Consider the following 19,475-nt stretch of genomic DNA (forward strand, 5'->3'; position numbering starts at 1 on the left):
TCTCGCGGTCCGTGAGTTCGAGCCCCGCGTCAGGCTCTGGGCTGCTGGCTCGGAGCCTGGAGCCTGTTTCAGATTCTGTGTCTCCCTCTCTCTCTGCCCCTCCCCCGTTCATGCTCTGTCTCTCTCTGTCCCAAAAATAAATAAACGTTGAAAAAAAAATGGAATTTGGAATTAGACTAACAGGAGCTTAGATTAACAATTTAGTTACATGAAATCTTGAGCAATTTTCTTGTCAGATATGAATGAGCCTCAGTTTCATCATCTGAGGGGAAAAACAACAACAACAACAACAACCAGGGAGTGACCTAATGAATGCATAATATTTAACAAAGTGTGTAAATAAATAAGCCTTCACTTAGAGGAAGTTATTATTACTAAGGTTCAATATGTACCATATTAAGAGAACTTTGTCCTCAAACACTTAAATAACTTAACTAAAAGCAGCACTGTTAATATCATAAAATTTCTAGGGAGAAACACATATCCTCTGCTCTCCGTGTTCTATAGAGGAGAGTTGACTTCAATTCTCTAGAAGAAAAAAATCTGAGAGCAGCTCTAGTTTCCACCCAATGCCAAATCTCTCTAGTTCAGTGAGAACTGAACAGAAGGAAACACATGTGAATAAGTAGCTTAGGAACTCCTGAGTTCTCTTCGGAGATCTTTGGAGAAGCTGATCCTGGATGCACGTATTCACCTCTGCCAGGAGGTAAGTGTTCTACCATCCTTTGGATAGCGTCTACAGTTGTCCTTCTTTACCTGCAACTATATGAGTAAATTCAATTCAGTGATGGAGGTCTGATGAAGCACACCTTCTCTTAAACCTAAGGTATGTTATTAATCAGGTTTATCAGGAAATATAGCATATTTAATCTTCATTTCTCAAGTTGCGTTTCTTAGTTCTCAACTGGTTTTAGCCTTGGAATGGGCAAAGCAGAGGTGTAATTATTTGTCACCCTCAAAAGAGCTCCAGTAAATAATTTCCCAGCATCTATTTCTATAACCATTCTCCAAGAAACACTTTTCACTACTTTCACCAAATTATTGTTGAAAAAATATAAAACTTCTACCCAATTTAAAATTTTGAATAATCTTAACAGTGAGAGGACACTGGATACAGTAGAAATAGAATGAGGATGAAGTAGATGTTTTGCTTGGCAATGTTTTATTTTAGTCAATCTATCAATATATTTTTTTAAAATATATGTTTTAATTTTTAATGATGTTAAGAAGTAATTACTGTTGAAGAGCATTACAAGAAATATATTCTAGTCTCCAGCATTCCTACTTATTGAAAATGAAACATAGGATACTGAGGATAAATGAGAAAATTATTAAAACCAATGTGATACTCATTGAATCATCACAGATGATTTGTAATTATCACAAAATACATTTCCCAATAAATCAGAAAAAATGAGTTCAATAGGTATGAAGAAAAATGCATTTCTATTTGCAAAGAAGGAATGATTATAGCCTACTAAGTCATTATTCATAATTGAAAATCAGTTAATTTGCAGAAACGAGTATTTAGTAAATTACTTGCTCATGATCAGAACCTAAATTTTTTCACATAACAAAAATATTTAAAACTTTCCTCATGTTTCTATTACATAAAATAATACTCATTATTCAAAACTTTTTCAGATAAGAAATACATATTGATATAAAATATATATCTAATGTGCCAGAATCTCATGTTTCTCTTCTCCTTTACTAACGGAAATCCAGGTTTGTTGGAAGAATGACTTGCCTGAATAAGAAGCTATATTTTCTAGTGTTTATTGCAAATAGGGACGGCTAGTTGGCTAAATTGTAGCTAAAGGAATAGAAGTAAAAGTTGCTGAGGTGTCCTTCTAGAAGTGTTCCTTAAAAAGGGGACTGTCCCCTTATGCAAACTTTTGCCCATGTCTCATTGTTCTTGCTTCCTGGACCATGAATACGTCTTAGGCTTCAGCAGTCATCCTGTAAACATCAGGATAAAGGCTGAAGCGGGCTGGAAGGAGCCTGGGTCCCCAGTGCCTCAGTCAAGTTATCAAAGCGGCTTTCGGTATTTCCTTGAAGACTTTTCCATTATATGAAAGTAAAATAAATACAAGACTTAAAATGTTTTCATTTTGTTTCCTTCAACATACTACTGAAATCAATTCTTAATACAAAGGAATTCTATACCACCTTTAACCAAGTGTAGTTTGGGGAGAGATTGAGATACATAGAAACATTCTTAGTAAGTACATAAAAGCTTGGATTGAGAGTAACCTTTTTTCTGCCAGTGTTCCACAAGACAAACAAATATTTCTAATAAATTTTAACTTCATGAACAAGCGATGTCTTGCAATACGAGTAGAACCAGACACCGAATGTCACATGATCACAATTTAGTCAATGGTTCTTAAAATTCGCTTTGATATACAAATGCTTTGGAATACAAGCATGTTTCTGGAAAGGATTATGCTCGCAAACCAAGGTTTTACTGTATATTGTTTTTCTATGTTACATGAAAATCATCACAAAATTAGAGGCTTAAAACCACACCATTTACCATTTGTTATTTCTCTAACTCTACTAATTTATTATATCTATTAACTTTCCCAGTTTCTGTGTGTCAGAAGTCTCAACACAGCTCAAGTGAGCACTCCTCTTTCAAGCTCGCATGGTTATTGGCACATTTCAGTTCCCTGACATTGTAGGATAAAAAAAAAAAAAAAAATAGCTTGCCATGTTGCTCTCTTTCCCCGGGCACTTCAGCCCCTGGGCAGCTTTTTCTTCAAAACCAGCAGGAGAGTCTACCTAATTCATATATAGACAGATAATCATGTATAACCAAATCATGGGGATGACATCCCATGCCCATCACCTTTGCCATATGTTACTTATACAGGTGAGTCATATCTCACATCCACTCAAGTGGAGAGTATTTACAAGGAATAACACCCAGCAATTGGAGAACATGGGTTCCATATTAGAATTCCGCCTACCATTCCCAGTACACAAACATATTTTTGCAAAGGGATTCTGAGTTTCTACATCTTTTTCTGCATTGGTGTACTAGAGAAGATATTCTAGATGGCTCTTCAGAGAACCTCTTTCTAACACTTTGAAGAACTCTTTAAACATAGATCTTAGAATAAACCCATCACAAAATATATTCACTAGCTCTTCAAGTCTAAACCAAGGTCAGATCTAGCTTTCCAGGGATAAAATTTCATATTCAAGTAGAAAAAGCTTCAGCCAACCCAAACTGCTCTTTATCAAAAGTTTCCAAACTTAATACCTAGAGTTCAAGATTTATTTCATCGCAAACCCACATCATAGAAGTTCACAATGAAAAATATCTAGACAGAGACATCTCCCTAAATTTAACACTAAGAAAATTATCTCTCCCTCTTTTTGTGTATGATTGTTATTTGAGGTATATGTATCAGTGATACTGGATAATAAATATGCCTGTTACATTTTTCCCATGTCTGTGAACATGCAGAACTCTGTTCTTTCTTTTCTATCCTGATATGTATCACACTTTGTTGTAATTAGCAGTTTCCTCATTGACTTCCCCTTCTGGACTAAGAGCTGAGATACTGAGCTCTCCAAGGACATGGGGGTCCTTCAATCAATGCTGGCATCTTAGCACTGACCCAAGTAGAGGCTTTACTCCCACTACCGTTATTTCACTGAAACTGAAAGAGTGATGCCTTCTTTAAAAAAAAAAGTTATGCATTTTAAAGTGGCCCTAACTTGTTTACCTAACTTCTTTAAACAAAATATCACTTTATATAAGAAGATATTTTAATATTCTTTAGAAACAAAAAGAAAAGTAACACAATATATGTTCTTAGAGGCAGGGACCCAGTTAGAGGACTGACCTAAAATCTATGCTAGAGATCTGAGGATAGTTTATATACTTAAGGCAGATTAGTTAATAGGGACATGGTGTCCATGTGCTTGGCTTACCTGAACTCTGGATGAGTTAGAGTTTAAAGTTTTAGACTGTACCAAGATGAATTTACTCTTGCACCTTTAGAATAAAGATTCTTGTGCTAAGGCACTTCCCATGAAAACCACAGCAGTATTCTATGCATTCAAAAAGCAACACAAGAAACAGCATTACTGGTAGAAATCCTTGCTTGCTCAGCTCTCTACCAAAATAAAAGTTGAATGTGTGTACTTTTTATGTCGGAATCTCAGAATTTCATTTTGTTTGAATGTCAGAATCAAGCAGATCAATCCTACTGTGAATTAGGCTGGCTACTTTAGCATATAAACGTCCAAGAGGTGTTATAATAGATGGTGCTTTCAAAACATGAAAAAAAGTGAAAGGTGTATTGTGATAGATAAGCTTTTCTACCCTGCCTCTCTTACACAAATACACACAGATGTATCCGGACATTTCAGATTATTAATTTATATATATATAAATATATTTAATCTATTTAGTTATGAGTTTAATTTCTTATAATGAGTATAAATACTGAAAGCAAAATAAAAATCATACACCAAGATAAATTTCACGTACTTTTGTATTGTGTGGATATAGTTATATTAGCATGACCAAAGTATGGAGAAAACTATATACTTTAGTGGCATAAACTGTATGGTATGTGAATTATATCACAATAAGGCTGTATGTTGTTATTGTTTTGAGACCCCTTAGGAGAATGAACAAGCCACACACTGGAGGAAATCTCTGCATAACTCACATCTGGTAAAAGACTGGTATCTAAAATACACAAAGGACTCTTAAAACTCAACAATAAGCCAACAAACAAACCATTTTTAAAATGTTTATTTATTTTTGAGAAAGAAAGTGCAAGTTGGGGAAGGGGTAGGAAGAGAGGGAGACACAGAGTCCAAAATGGGCTCTAGGCTCTGAGCTGTCAACACAGAGCCCAACGTGGGGCTCGAACTCACGAATTGGGAGACCATGACTTGAGCCAAAGTCAGATGCTTATCCAACTGAGCCATTCAGGTGCCCCTAAACAACCCAATTTTAAAATGATCAAAAGATCTAAGAGATACTTCACCAAAGAAGTTACACAAATGGAAAATAAGCATATGAGGTATTATTCAACATCAGCTATCAAGAGAGAATGGAAAATTAAAGCAATGATGTATCTCTGTACATCTATTAGGATGGCCAAACTCCAGAACATTGGTAACACCAAATGCTGGAGAAAATATGCTGCAAACGAAACCCTTATTCATTACTGGTGGAAATATAAAACAATACAGCCGCGCTGAAAACAGTTTGGCAGTCTTCTGCAAACCTAAACATAATTATCATATGATCCTTAGTGTTTACTAGAATACATTAAAAAGTATGTCCACATAAAACCTGCGCATAAATGTTTAATAGCAATTTAATCCATAATTGCCAAAACTTAGAAGACACAAAGATGCCCTTCAAGGTGAACAAACTGCTGTACAGTGATACAAGAAATATATTCAGTGCCCCTCCAGGAAAAAGCTATCAGGCCATGAAAAGAATGGGAATTTTAATTTTGTATTGCTAAAGAAATACATCTATCTGAAAAGGTGATGTACTATATAATTCCAATTATGTGACATTCTCGACCAAAGAAAACTAAAGATACAGTAAAAAGATCAATAGTTGCTTGGGGCACCTGGGTGGCTCAGTCGGTTAAGTGTCTGACTTTGGCCCAGGTCATGATCTCACAGTTCATGGGTTCAAGTCCCACACTGGGCTCTGTGTTGATGGCTCAGAGCCTGCAGCCTGCTTCGGATTCTGTGTCTCCCTCTCTCTCTGCCCCTCCCCCACTCATGCTCTGTCTCTCTCTCCTTCAAAAATAAATGTTAAAAAAATTTAAAAAAAAGATCAATAGTTGCCAAGGGTTCTAGGGAAGGGAGAGGGGGATGAATAAATGAAACACAGGGAATTGTTAGGGTAGTAAACTTTTTCAATATGATACTGTTAGGGTGGATACAAGTCACCATACATTTGTTAAAACCCATAGAATTTACAACAAAAAGAATGAACCCTAATGTAAAGTATGGACTTTAGTTGATAATAATACGTCAATATTGACTCATTGATTTGTAACCAATGTGTACCACACTAATGTTAATAATGGGGGAAACTGTATATATGTTTGGGGGTCAGATGAAGTGGTATATGGGAACTCTATACTTTCTGCTCAATTTTTCTGAAAATTTCAAATTACTTTAAAAATAAAGTTTATTAATTAAAAAATTTTAATTTTCATATATATATGTGTGTGTGTGTGTATATATATATATATATATATATAAAACGGATTATAGAAATGAAAACATACAAGAACAGAAATAACAAAATGGAAGGGCCCAGTGGTAGAGATGACAGCTGACTGAATCAGTGAACTTGAGGACAGATTCATAAAATTTACCCAACCTGAACAGTGAAGAGAAACTAGACAAGAAATGGAGTTTCAAGGATCTGTGGGATAACAACAAAATTCCCAATATTCCTAACATCACAATCCCAGAGGGAAAAGAAAAAAAATGACATTAAAATACTATTTTAAGCAGTAATATAGATGCAAACTTTCCAAATTTGGCAAAAACACAAATTTACACATTCTGGCAGTTGACCAAATCCCAAACAGGATAATCCCAAAGAAATATATGCCAAAGGCACATCATATTTACACTTCTAAAAGCTAGAGAGGATAAAACACAAAACAAAACAAAAGACAAACAAAAAGCAAAAACAAAAACAAAAAAACAAAAAACCCACAAACCTTGAAAGCAGCTAGAGAGAAATGATGTATTACCAGTAAGTAAAGAATGTCAGAGAACTGAATGCCAAAGAATGCATCTGAAATCATGGAGGGCAGAACAAAGTGATACACAGTTTTCCAAATGCTGGAAGGAAACAACTACCTATTATGAATTCTGTATCTGGTGAAAACTATACCCTCAGGAATCAAGGGGACATGAGGAAATTCTCAGATGAAGGAAAACTAAAGAATGTTTTGCTACAAGACCCACTTTAAGATTGGCTGAAAGAAGTTCTTTGAACAGAAAAGACATGATGAAAGAGAGTCCCAGAGGATCAGTGTGGTATGTAGGGCAGAAGTATATGCACACACACTACAGTGCCCTTTCCTCGTGGATTTTATGTCATGTTGGATGGTTGAAACTAAACTTATAACATCTGATAATCATGATAATATTTTACTAGAGAATGTCAAGGGGTATAAGTGGAAATGAAATTTTCATACTTGACCTGAAGTGGTAAAACACAGAACATGTAGACTGCACTGTCACACATGTATATTGTAATACCCATAGCAAGCACAACAGATACAACGCAAATACAATACTCAAAAACACTGTACGGATGGTCTCCAACTTATGAGGGCTCGATTTCGGATATGTCAACTTTATGATGGTGCAAAACTGATATGCATTTAGCAGAAACTACTTTCAATTTTGTATTTGGATCTTTTCCCAGGCTAGCAATGTTTGGTAGAGTCTCTTGTGATTCTGGGCAGTGGCAGCAAGCCACAGCTCCCAGTCAGCTACACAGTAACAAGGGTAACAATGATACACTTAGACCCATTCTGTACCTGTGCAACTATTCTGTGCTTCACTTTCAGTATAGTATTCGATCAATTGCATGAGGTAGTCAGTACTTTCTTATAAAATAGTCTTTGTGTTTATGATTTTGTCCAACTCTAGGCTAAAGCAAGTGTTCTGAGTACATTTAAGGTAGCCTAGGATAATTATTATGTTCTGTAGGTTAGGTGTATTACCTGTGCTTTCAACTTACAATATGTTCAAATTACACTAGGTTTATTGGGCCATAACCCTATCATAAATTGAGGAATATCTGCGGATAAAACAAGACAAAATCTTTAAAAAAAACTACTCAAGTAACACACAGGAAGTCTTGAATAGAGGAAACAAGAAATAAAGAAAATAATAAAAATGGCAGAGTAAAGCACTAACGTATCAGTAATCACTTTAGATGTATAAGATATAAATACACAAATCAAAAACCAGACATTGGATTTTAAAAACTGTCCCATATATATTCAAATTATAAGAAGCTCACTACAAATTCAATGATATTGACAAATTGAAAGTAAAAGAATGGAAAAAATAAATGCCATGTAACATTAATTTAAAACATTAATTTAAAACAAACGTAAATGGCTATATATATATATATACCTATATGTAAATTAGACCATAGAACAAATAAAATTATAAGAGACATAGAAGGACATTAAATAATAATAAAAGTTCAATTCAGGTAGGAAGACATAAAAGTGTACACACTAAAAAATAAAACTTCAAAAATACATAAAAACTGAGTTGAAAAGAGAAATAAACAAATCCACAATTACAGTTTTCAACACCCCTCTTGGAAACTGATAAAACTGTGTTTCTGTGTACCTGTGTGTGTACTGAACAATTTAAAGCAAACAAAAAATGTGATGTAAAAGTGTTTAGGATGATACTTGCAGAAGAATAAACAGAATTAGGCGCCTAATTTCAGCTGGCCCACCCGAGACCCCCTGAGCGCCAACCCTAGTCCCAGGGCGGTCCCGTTTCTGCTCCAACAAGATGAAAGAAACTATCAAGAACCAAGAGAAACTCACCAAACTGCAAGCACAAGTGCGCGTTGGTGGGAAAGGAAGTGCTCCCCGAAAGAAGAAGGTGGTTCATAGAGCAGCTACAGCAGATGATAAAAAAACTTCAGTTCTCCTTAAAGAAGTTAGGGGTAAACAATATCTCTGGTTTTGAAGAAGTGAGTATGTTCACAAACCACGGAACAGTGACCCACTTTAACAACCCTAAAGTTCAGGCATCCCCGGCAGTGAACACTTTCACCATTACAGGCCGCGCTGAGACAAAGCAGCTGACAGAAATGCTGCCCATTATCTTAAACCAACTTGGTGCAGACAGTCTGACTAGGTTAAGAAGGCTGGCTGAAGCTCTGCACAAACAATCTGTGGATGGAAAGGCACCACTTGCTACCGGAGGGGATAATGATGATGAAGTTCCAGATCTTAGGGAGAATTTTGATGACGCTTCCAAGAATGAAGCAAACGGAGATGAGTCAACTTCTGAAGAAGATAAAACTTGAAGAAGTTACTGGGAGCTGCTATTTTATATTATGACTGCTTTTTAAAAATTTTGTTCATGGATCTGATAAATTCTAGATCTCTAATATTTTTAATCCCAAGCCCCTTGGACACTGCAGCTCTTTTCAGTTTTTGCTTATACACAATTCATTCTTTGCAGCTAATTAAGCTGAAGAAGCCTGGGAATAAGGTTTGAAACAAGATTAATAAAGTTCTTTGCCTAGTAAAAAAAAAAGAGTAAACAGAGTCATTATTGTAATGATGGTTAAAATTATTAAGTCATTGTTTACCTTCTCCCTATAAATATACCTAATAGTTCTTATTTGGGTAAGGTGATTATGCACATGTGTTATCTAATAAAAATACATCAATGTTCCAAGTTAAATTTTGTATTAAATTGGTTTATTAAAACAACCAATTGGGGGAAATTAACAGAAGGTGGTCAAAAGGTACAAATTTATAAATATAAGGTAAATAAATACTAGGGATGTAATGTGCATGATGACTATGCCTAACAGTGCTGTGTGATATACACAAGAAAGTAAATCCTCAGAGTTCTCACAACAAGGAGAAACATTTTTCCCCTTATTTCTTTTCCTTTTATTGTATCCATATAAGAAGATGGATATTAGCTGAACCTACTGTAGTAATCATATTTGTAATATTTGTAAATCAAACTATTATGTTGTATGCCTTAAACTGATACAGTGATGTATGTCATTTATTTCTCAATGAAACTTGAAAAAAAAGACAGAATCTCCCCCCTCACACACACACACACACACACACACACACACACACACATAGATATTTATATCTATATCTATACCTATCTACATCTAGAGAGAGAGAGAGAGAGAGAGCATACCAGTTTACTAATCCTGGAGTAGCAGGAAAGACATTGCCTATTCCTTGGAATGATTTTACAGAGAATGTAGAGTAAGATCAGAGGAAATGGGTGTTCATACATGTATATGTGTATGTGTACTGAATGCTAAGGGTAGCTGTACAATTTTGCTATGTGATTCAAATGTGATTCATTCACATTCAAATGTGATTGAATGCAATTTGAAAACTTGAGGGTTTAATTATTAATATTTAATATGCAATCATTTATTTTTAGTTTGGTCTAAATGAGATGGGATTTCATATCCTTTCAATTTTGTTAACTTTGGCTGTTATGGACCAAACATTTATGTTCCCCCCAAAATCATATAATGAAGCTCTAATACTCAGTGTGATGGTATTTAGTGGGGCCTTTGGAAGGTAATTAAGCTTAGATAAGGTCATGAAGGCGGAGTCATCCTGATGGAATATGCCTTTATAAGAAGAGGAGGAGACACCAGGGCTTGCTTTCTCTCTTCTATGTGAAGATACAGTGAGAAGGCAACAGTCTGCAAATCAGGAAAAAGGCTCTGACAAGAACCCAATCATACTGGCATCTTGATCTTGGACTCCCAGCATTCAAACTTGTGAGAAAATAAATAACTGTTGTTAAGCCACCCAGCCCATGGTACTTTTTTTCTGGTAGCCCAAGGTGACTAAGATGGGTGTGATAGGTATTGAGAGGAGGAAGAATCTAGAAATCTTAATCTGCAGAATAAAGCAGATACAAAAAGTTGCCTGGCATTTTAATTTAAATTATGACACGAATGATAGGAAGTCAGGGAACTTTGCAAAAAGCCAAGGTAAGACTTTCAGGAGGAAGGAACAGCAAATGCAAAGCTTGTTGAATATTAATGAAAATACTAAGGAGGCTGCATATTCAGAGCATCAAAAGTGAAGAAGAGACTGTAGAAAGAAATTGATATTGGAGGCTGGGTTGGAGTCAAATTGTGCAGGGTCTTTTCAGACTCAATAATATGTTGGCTATTATTCTCCTTGCATACGCCATTAAAAAGTCTGAGCAGAGTTTGGTTTACACTTAAAACACTTTCTCACTGGGAGGTTGGGGTGGTGGGAATGGAATAAGAAAGACCAGGAAGGAGGCAAGTGTAGAAAACAATGTGAGAACTGATAGTATTGTGAATTAGGGTTATGTCATTGAAGGTAGAGAGTTCAAAATATACTTGTTGAGTAGCACTCACAAGATTTCCTAATGGATCAGACTTCAGAGACTTTTATATAAGCAACAAGATGGTTGGTGGTATCCTTAAATAAAATGAAAGGCTGGGGAGAAACAGATTTAGGAGGGGGAAAAAAGAGCTCCAATTTGGACATTGACTTTGATATGTGAGTTTTGATGAAGACTGTCTCACTGACCAATTTTAGTCCTCTTTTCAATTAGGCTTCATCTTGGACCTGTCCTCAGCCTGCTTAGCCCAGTTTGGCAAGAATCTTGCCAAGGAAGTATAAGGAGAATCTCCCCCAAATGCTTGCATTGTTGATATCTGATGCCCCTTGATATCTGTTTAAAGTCCTCATTACAACCCTTGATATCTGATCACTTTGGTCTTCCTTTAGCATGAATCTTGTTAAGCCAACTTACTGAAAATCTCCCTATTCATGATTCTCTCCTCTTAGAAAATTTCCATCTACTGACCCTGTCACTTTTCTCTTTGGCCACGAATTCCAAATTGTGCTTGTTGAACTTAGAGTTGAGCTCAGTGATACACCAAAATCTCTCCTTCCTATTGAAAAAGTACCAGATAAAATTTGTCTTTACTGCCTTCAACAAGTGTCTGGATCTATTTCTCTTTAACAGTTTGCATTATTAGATTATCTCTGATAATCAGACACAAATGCAAATCTTCTCTACCAAAATACAATTTCTCTAAAGCAGATAGCCAGCTAGAATACTCATTCTATCAATTCTTCTATCCCTCAGAGAAACACGCGCTGAGCAAAATGCAATCGCTGCATCCAGAGGTATGTCTGTGACCATTAGAAGTTGCCCATGAATTTGTAGCTCTAAGTACCAAGCTGAGAGTGCTTCTGAAAGAAGCCAACAGCAATAGGTAGCTCTATGGTTCAATGGAAATACTGCTATCCACGGAAACACTGGCTGGCCCTGCATTTTATGTAGATGGGATCATTTTCTCTCCAGTAATTACACTCCTTTGAGCTTTCACCTCATGTACATCTTTGGCATTTCGACTCCCAATAACATTTCCTAATGTTAAAATTTACTCTATTGTGAACTTAACTCTGAATGAAAACATATTTATAAAGGAACTACTCTGCAAGGTACAGAAAAAATCACTATAAACAGTAGAATTTATTATAGTAAATGCTGTTTTCGCAGGTGCAATAAAATTTGGTTTTAAGTTATATTGACTTACTAAACATAGATTAATATAGGTAGAGATATACATTACACTCTTAATTTATAATTCCAAAAGCTGAAGTATTTGTTCTTTAATAATACCATTTTTCTTTTCCTTAATGAAAAACTACAAGTCATGTAACTGTTTCATCACTGGCAAGATGAAGCAGCAGGTGAAAAATCCTACTGTTGTTTCCATCCATAGATATAATGTCAATGGTAGTGGGATAGAATAAGACATCAGATCTCACCAGGCAAAATCTGTTACCTAGGACTGCTGGCCAAAGCTGCCTGTCTTTACCTTGGGTTGATATCAGCCTGTAATGGTAACTGGTATGTTTGCTATTCAGCCTGACATATACTCCTTGCTGGTAATGAGATTTGGAAAGAAAACCTAATGACATTTCCCACCCAATATATCTGACGGCGGCAGAGTAGAAGACAATGCTATGCAGGGCGTTTTTCCTTCCCCGTGAAGAGTAATGTCACAGCAGAAATCTTTGGCATGGAAGTTGCTTACAGTAGACTTATGTCACTTTGAAAATAGCAGTAACAACAACAACAATAATAATAATTCCATGACTGACAGTGAATGGTATAGCACACCACAAAATCTTAAAATAATTTAAGTGACAAATGACAAACATTTCAACTTCCTTGCAGTTTGTGGACATTCCCCCCCCTAAATAGTTTGAGTTTTCTGGTCCAAATGATTTATATTTTCTTAAGATAGAAAATCCTTTAAAGTCTCATGTATTAATAATAGAAACATACTTCCACTAAATCATAGGTTTTTCTTTACTTCTATGAAGTAGTGAATGAGTTTTATTCAACCTGGAAGTGTTCCCTTCACTCTGTAACAATCAACTTAAATGTCATGAAGTCTCTAAAGCTTTGCTTTATAAAGCTTTCTCCTTTAGAGTAACTGTTTCCTCAAACTATTTAACAACATTTGTTTATTAATTTAATACACTTATTGAGTGTCAGCACAGGTTTTGAGCGAGAAAATATAGTAAGTTAAGAGAGATATGTTCTCTTTCTAACAGGGTTCACATGCATGGGGTAAGGAGAAGTTAGAGTAAATAAACAAGATGACTGCAGATTGTGAGAAATGTCATGAAATTAACAAATTGGGTAATATATGACAAAATATGTGACTGAGTGAAGCATATTCAAAGCATCAATCTTCTGTAAAACAATCAGAAAAGACCCTGCTAAGGATATGTCCTAAGACCAAAGGATAGGAATATGGATGAATTGATGGTGTCCAATCAAAGAGCATTCTGGGAAGTAAGAGCAGCAAGTGCAAAAATACTGAGGTAGGAAAAGACCTTGGCCTGTTCAAAGAACACAGAGACACCTGTAGGATGATCCTGAGGATCTTTGAGAGACAGGATACTACATCTTATTTATCTTCTGATTCCTGTCTTCTAGCAAACACTTTAAAAGGAATACTACAAACTTTTTTGGTTCATAAAGAATAAGCAATTGAGATATAGGTTTATAAAGCTAACAGGTTTTTAAAAAATGTATCATCTTGTGAAATGACATTAACATAATAAAATAACTAACAGCAAGATAGGACGATGTAGAATTTTGCTAAAAGTGTGTGGTAGAGGCAACTGAAGTAATTACATGATAAGAGAAATTGGTATCATTTTTTTAATAGTCAAGAAAACTTTATTATTTTTGAATAAGGAAACAGATTTGAGCTTTCCATTATGACAGAATCTTTAATTTTAGTAAGTCTGTCAATTTGAGATTTGATTGATAAATTTTAAGCAACATTTTTTTTAATGGTGGTTAAGGGTGAGTATGTTTGTATGTTTCTCTTATATTGAGAAACATAAAGTAAAGGCAATTATTAGTTAATGCTGATGTACTAGATCTAAGAAGTGTATATGCTGGAGGAAAAAAAAAAGAAAATAACTTAAGAGTGCTTAGAAAGGTCTTTCATTATTGAGGTTGGTTTTACACACTTCCTTTTCTAAGAACTTCTCACCTTGTGCCATGTCCTTCATTTATGACATATTTATGAGTAGTAGTTTACATGACGCTTTACCAAAAAGAATAAACATATCTAGAACATTTTTAGGACCAACAAGATTTTTGGAAATACTCTGACCATTTTTCAGTTAAAACATCATGGTCTTCTGTGCAAGCTAAAGAATATAGCTTATTAAAATTAATTAATTAAAAAAATCAAAGCTTTCTTATATTAGTAATATTTACTGAGACCACAATAAACATTTTTGAATTCCTTTAATCATTGAAAAATCTTTTAACAATATTAAATTTACTTTTAAGGAATATAAGTTCCTGTGAAGATTGGGTACCCAATTGATAAACATTTTCCCTTTGATGCTATTTGTTTTCATTCATACAGATTTTTAATATAGATCATCTAATTTTTTTTTTCAACGTTTATTTATTTTTGGGACAGAGACAGACAGAGCATGAACGGGGGAGGGGCAGAGAGAGAGGGAGACACAGAATCGGAAACAGGCTCCAGGCTCTGAGCCATCAGCCCAGAGCCCGACGCGGGGCTCGAACTCACGGACCGCGAGATCGTGACCTGGCTGAAGTCGGACGCTCAACCGACTGCGCCACCCAGGCGCCCCTAGATCATCTAATTTTAATGTTGTACTGACTTTTGTATGTTGGAAACTACAAACAGCCCCAGGGTAGTGATTCTGTTGAGGAGCTGAGGTTTTTATTGAACTTACTGAGATTCTCAATGTGTTTACTCTGTGAATATATTTAGTACATAAGCAAGACATTAGGAAAAGAAAGGAGAAATGGTTGACTTGTTAAGATCTTTTATATGGTTATCATGTACCTCTCGTATTCTCAAAAATATTAAACATGTTCAAAGATATAGTATTTCTTTTCATCTTCATTTTCTCTGTAGCTCTTAGAGCTATAGCAAACATAGTAGGTACTTGATAAATACTGTGTGAATTGAGTGTGTCATTCTTGAACGATCTTTTTTTTTTTCCTGAGAAGTTACCTTTAGTTTTTGATTCCAGATGGAGACTACAGATCAATACCTATTATTTCCTAGAAATGGGGCAAGAGAGTAGCTGTTTATTGTAAGGATAAAGCCCACAGACATATTTTGTATTCATTAAACAAAAAGAAAATTATAATTTAAGCCCTAACTTAAAAATAATTAATGGATGAACACGTGAAAATCTATCCCTGGGATAAAAGAATCTAGATTTGCATTGTTCTGGATTAAAAGATAGAGACTAGGTAATATTGTTAAGTATAGTATTAAATTATGTCTAATATGTAAAAATTAAAAATGCATTTATTCTTTATTCATTCATTTAAAAATAATATAGATTTTGTCCAGCACTGTTGATGCTAGAGAAAATGCTTTGAAGGAAACATAATTTTCTTAGCCTTATGGAATTTATGTTTTATTTGGAATGAGGAGTGGGAGAAGAGGATAATAAATGAATGAATGATTAAATTTATTATAAGCTAAACAGTAAAATTTACTAAAAAGAAAAAAAAAACAGGTTAGGTAAGGGAGATTATAAACTGCCAGGTGTGAGCATATTGCTATTTTATAAAGACTTCAAAAGCACTGTAACTAGGGTATAAAGAGTAGCCAGGAGGAGACCTCATTGCTAGAGTGTGATATGAGCAAAAATTTGACAGAAGAGAGGAAGTGAGCCACATGGCTGCATGGGGACAGAGTGCTGAAGGCAAAGGCCCTGTGAAGAGTGAATACTTGGAGTGTCCAAGAAGCACAGAGATCCAATATGGCTGCAGTGGGAGTGAGTGAGCTGGATGTCAAGAGAAAATGAGATTGGAGGGATAATTTCAAAACACTAGGCACTACTTATTCCAAAAAATACACAGTTTTATAACAATAAACTTATTTTGTAAGTGTTCTCTGGTATCTTTTATATACCAAGCATGCTGTTAATTGCTTAGTATGAATACTATTTAATTCTCATAATCATCCTGTAAATAAATCTTAGAGAGGTCATATAATTCAGCAAAGTTATGAAACAGGTAAGTTCCTGAAGAGAGGCAAATTTGTAGCCAATATTGTTTTTTTCTTTTTATTTATCTTGAAAATTATTTATCACTTATTAGTTTAATTCCTTTCTTTTACCTGTCTATATTTGGATGGAATGATCTAAGTCAGAACAATATTTAGTATGCAACTAACGGCAGCCTTGTCTCTACAGAAGTGGCTGAAGTATGCTGCAAAATAACATTCTAATATCCGATTCGTTGAGCTGCACCCATTTGTCATGGCATGCGATAAGTATCTAGCAACACCACTTCTGCACTTATGACCTGTTCAAATTTTATGCCGTATACAAGTGTTTGCATGCTGTATAAATCCAGCTGCAAGGTGAATATCTGTAATCACAGTTAAAAATTAATAAATTAATGATCTAAACTCACAGTGTAAAAGTAATGATCCTTGCACAACAGAGGAATAAGCACTAGCTAGGTGAACAAACTGAATGTAAGTTTGATTCTGAATTCATATTTTATCCAAATATAATTGCTTCTGATAAAGACCAGTTTCAGAGGAATTGCTCTTCATTCAGTGCCTTTCCATCACTCCAAAATGTAAGACGAATGGAAAGGGGGATTGTGTGCTAGTGCTTAAACAAAGTGAGAACATAAAGGAAATTTGCCTATCAGTGGATCTTATACAATTCAGATAGATTGTTGATGTACCAGAAGGTTCTTTTGAATTAAGTCACCAGTCATCTGAAGCTCTTTCAGAAGTTTAGACAGCCCAGCAGTGACTTGCAATTTCTGATACCAGTGACAAATGACCTAAATCAAAAATATTGGATTTGCATATTCATAATGCAATTTGAGTACTAATGCTCTTGACCGCTAGGGAACTCTTGATATAATTATGTTAATTTCCAATATGTTTCCCAATGTTCTCTCTGTACCAGTGATTGCTTACAAGAAAGTTAATATTTTATATTTAAGATAAAGCATGAAAATAAATAGCACTATTTGTTTCATAGAAGCTGTATTATATTAGAAAATGTATTCACATAGGAAATATGAAGATAATTGACAGATTGTAGCTGAACTAATATTGAATTTGTTTATATTTAAATTGCCTTTAGATCAAAGTCACTATATTGTAACATTTCTGTGAAAAATGCATTGGCTAGAGAATACTGCAGTTCGTTTAGCCACCTTAACAATTGATGCCATGGTTTCTTGAGCAATTTGACTGCAGCAATATACATAGAGGATGCAGACAGACAAAAGAAATGAATTGACATGCCCCTGTCCAGTGCAACTCAGAATAAAGCCTTGACAATTATTAAGCAAATCTATGAATAATTAATAATTAATGGTGTGAATACATACAGTACCTGAAAACTAAATAATATAAAAAACACCTTTTGTTCAACCTACAAACATAAAATATAATTCAACTCTGAATGTTTCCATCAGGTTACAGGGAAGTAGATGTGCATATCTCAATGAAAATACAGTCATGTTCTCTTCTTTTTGATTATGCTCGGTAAATTCCTCTGAAGGAGAGGTTAAACAAATTTTTCCAATTTACCTTGGTTTCACCAAACAAGAATATCAAATATGTCTCACTATAATGCATATAAAATATTTAATACATCCAAAACACTATGTGACACAGTAAGGAATTAAGTTCATCTTTTTAAATATAATGATTGAAAATAGAAAGGCATTAGAGTAAAAATGAACAGAACAAATACATGCATGGTTATGGATTTGAGGTATTATGAGTGATAATGTGTTCATTGTATGATGATCATAATGTTGAATTTAGCAGACCAATTTTATTGTGTAGATTAAATAAAGATAGTAAAATTCTTTCTAAATTCGGCTACTTAATAGCAAATGTTCTTATTGAACAAAAAGAAAGGACTTGCTGATTAGGAGCCTTGAGTTCTAAAGCTCTGTTTTATAAAGGTGTCTGAGAACTTGCATAGAGTAATGTTTGAGTGCCTCAGTGGTAACCTTAAGAATAAAAAGTCATTGCTAAAGTTAAGAAAAGGACATTTTTGTTCAGCAAGATCTAACTAGAATGAATAAAAATGAGATCATTAATCAAAACAATGCCAATGTCCAAGAGATTCCAAAAATTTAGAAAAGAAGGGTATTTCTGCATGAAGGAACACATGTCAGAGAAGATAGAGGTAAAAAGGCCCAAGAATTGAAAAAAAAAAAAAAATCACCAAGAAGCCACTGTGAAATAAATTTGCATAATGTTGCATTTCACTTTTCCCCAGGGAAGAGGACATTTGATCAGCCCTAGCCAGGCCATCCTTTGTAATTATAATTACTAACTATTAAATGTAAAATTAAGTAGCATTGTATAATTGTGTATATTTAACTGTCTCTGTTAATGTTATACTAAACACCCAAGGGAAAAAAAAAACAGAAAAACTTTACAGCCATATTATTTTATATCAATTTATATTCAACTTAGATACTCAGTGCAATATCTAAATTGAAAAATTTAATAGGGTATGAACTAACCAGTATTTTCTAAGAACTTTTTGCCATTTTACATTGGTCAAAACATTCTTACTTCCTGTGTATTAGTTTCTTCAAGAAAGATAACAAAATAGAGAAGGTTTTAGTGGTAACAATATAAAGTAACCAAAGACAATTATCTAAATTATATCTTATACAAAGAAGTTGTAGAGAATGATAAAAAAATTGTCCTGAAAAATTAAATTAAGGAATCATAAATTTTAAGATTGAATCATTAACACATATGATGAAGTAAGTTTTATTTCCATGTATAAAAAGCAACTGATGCTAATTATTTTGAAGTGTTTCTTTTTTTATTTTTATTATTTTTATTTTATTATTTATTTTTTTAAATTTATGTCCAAATTAGTCAGTATATAGTGCAACAGTGATTTCAGGGGTAGATTCCTTAGTGCCCCTTACCCGTTTATCCCATCCCCCCTCCCACAACTCCTCACGTAACCCTCAGTTTGTTCTCCTGAGTGTCTTATGTTTTGTCCCCCGCCCTGTTTTTACATTATTTTTGTATCCCTCCCTTATGTTTATCTGTTTTGTCTCTTAAGTCCTCATATGAGTGAAGTCATATGATTTTTGTC

General features: G+C 34.5%; 1 long non-coding RNA gene and 1 pseudogene across 1 annotated transcript in view; both read left to right on the forward strand.

Annotated features, from left to right (window-relative positions):
• Window positions 1–371: 371 nt before the first annotated feature.
• The window catches only part of LOC121037872 (uncharacterized), a 69,295-nt gene continuing 50,191 nt past the window's right edge, over window positions 372–19,475 (forward strand). Inside the window, exon 1 of the long non-coding RNA XR_005794033.1 lies at window positions 372–706. This is a non-coding gene — a long non-coding RNA (uncharacterized LOC121037872). The remainder of the gene's footprint in view (window positions 707–19,475) is intronic.
• LOC121037871 (transcription factor BTF3-like) lies at window positions 8,443–9,324 on the forward strand (annotated as a pseudogene).

Source organism: Herpailurus yagouaroundi, unplaced genomic scaffold (genome assembly GCF_014898765.1).
Source record: "Herpailurus yagouaroundi ecotype Mexico unplaced genomic scaffold, PumYag 164, whole genome shotgun sequence".
Classification (NCBI taxonomy): Eukaryota; Metazoa; Chordata; class Mammalia; order Carnivora; family Felidae; genus Herpailurus; species Herpailurus yagouaroundi.